Source organism: Cynara cardunculus, unplaced genomic scaffold, assembly GCF_001531365.2.
Source record: "Cynara cardunculus var. scolymus isolate 2C unplaced genomic scaffold, CcrdV1 Un_Scaffold_9043, whole genome shotgun sequence".
NCBI classification, from domain to species: Eukaryota; Viridiplantae; Streptophyta; class Magnoliopsida; order Asterales; family Asteraceae; genus Cynara; species Cynara cardunculus.
The window spans coordinates 8,959-10,137 of record NW_020204646.1 but is presented as its reverse complement, the minus strand read 5'-3'; the positions used below and the strand labels follow the sequence as shown (position 1 = coordinate 10,137).

At 42.6% G+C, this 1,179-nt stretch overlaps 1 non-coding gene across 1 annotated transcript; it reads right to left on the bottom strand.

The window, feature by feature from the left end:
* Nucleotides 1-238: 238 nt before the first annotated feature.
* On the bottom strand, nucleotides 239-345 carry LOC112505207. The gene has a single exon (XR_003068347.1). It is a non-coding gene; the product is annotated as a small nucleolar RNA R71 (small nucleolar RNA).
* Nucleotides 346-1,179: the final 834 nt, after the last annotated feature.

Below are 1,179 nucleotides of genomic sequence, written 5' to 3'. Positions count from 1 at the left end.
ATTTGCTGGACTGCCCTCAGAAGACCCCCATTCTCATCTAAAGTCATTAATGGAAATCACATATGCCTTTCTGATCCCAGGAGTGTCAAATGACGCTCTCAAACTTACTTTATTTCCATTTTCGTTACGGGATCGAGCAAAAGCATGGTTTAACTCTTTAACACCAGGATCTGTGCCGTCATGGGGTAACATGGCGGAAAAATTTTTGCGAAAATATTTCCCACCAACAAGGAACGCCAAATCCAGAAACGAAATCTGTCTTTTTAAACAACTGGATGATGAAGTTGTTCCTGATGCGTGGGAGAGGTTTAAAGAGCTGTTGAGGAAATGCCTACACCATGGCATTCTGTATTGTATTCAACTCGAGACGTTTTACAATGGGTTAAGTCCCATGGCAAAACAAATGCTCGACGCGACTGCAGGCGGAGCCTTTACAGCCAGTACCTATAATGAGGGATATGAGATCCTAGAAAAGATATCAGCAAACAATGGGCATTGGGCTGACCCACGTGTCCAGACACAGAAAAAGACTGCTGGAATACATGAGGTAGATGCATACACTGTATTAACAGCTCACTAGCCTCCATGACCAATTTATTGAAAAATTTAACTACCGGTCAGGGAGTACAGCAAGCTGCTAACACATCTGTTCCAACAGTCTTATCGGTGCAATGTGTGTTGTGGTGGGGATTATTCATATGAACATTGTTCTCACAATTCTGAATCTGTAAATTATGTTCAAAACAGATCTAATCCCTACTCTAACTCATACAATGCCAGTTGGAGACAGCACCCGAACTTTTCTTGGACCAGTCCCAGCCTTAATCCACCAGTCCATAAGCAACAAGGAACTTCTAATTTCCAACCACAGCATCATGCAAATAGTTCCAACTCTCAGAACCACCAGCAAAGTTTTCAAAATTCTCAGCCACATTTTCAGAACAAACCTCCTCCACAGGCAGAATCATCATCTTCTTCGGAAGCTATGATTAAAGGGCTTTTAGCACAGGCTCAAGCCCAAAATCAAGCTTTGATTAATCAACAGAGTGTTGCCATTAGGAATTTAGAGACTCAAGTCAGTCAACTTGCACTTAACCAGAATAGTCGAGCTCATGGAACCCTGCCCAGTAATACAGAAGTCCCTAGAGACCTAGGAAAGGAGCATGTGAAAGCAGTAAC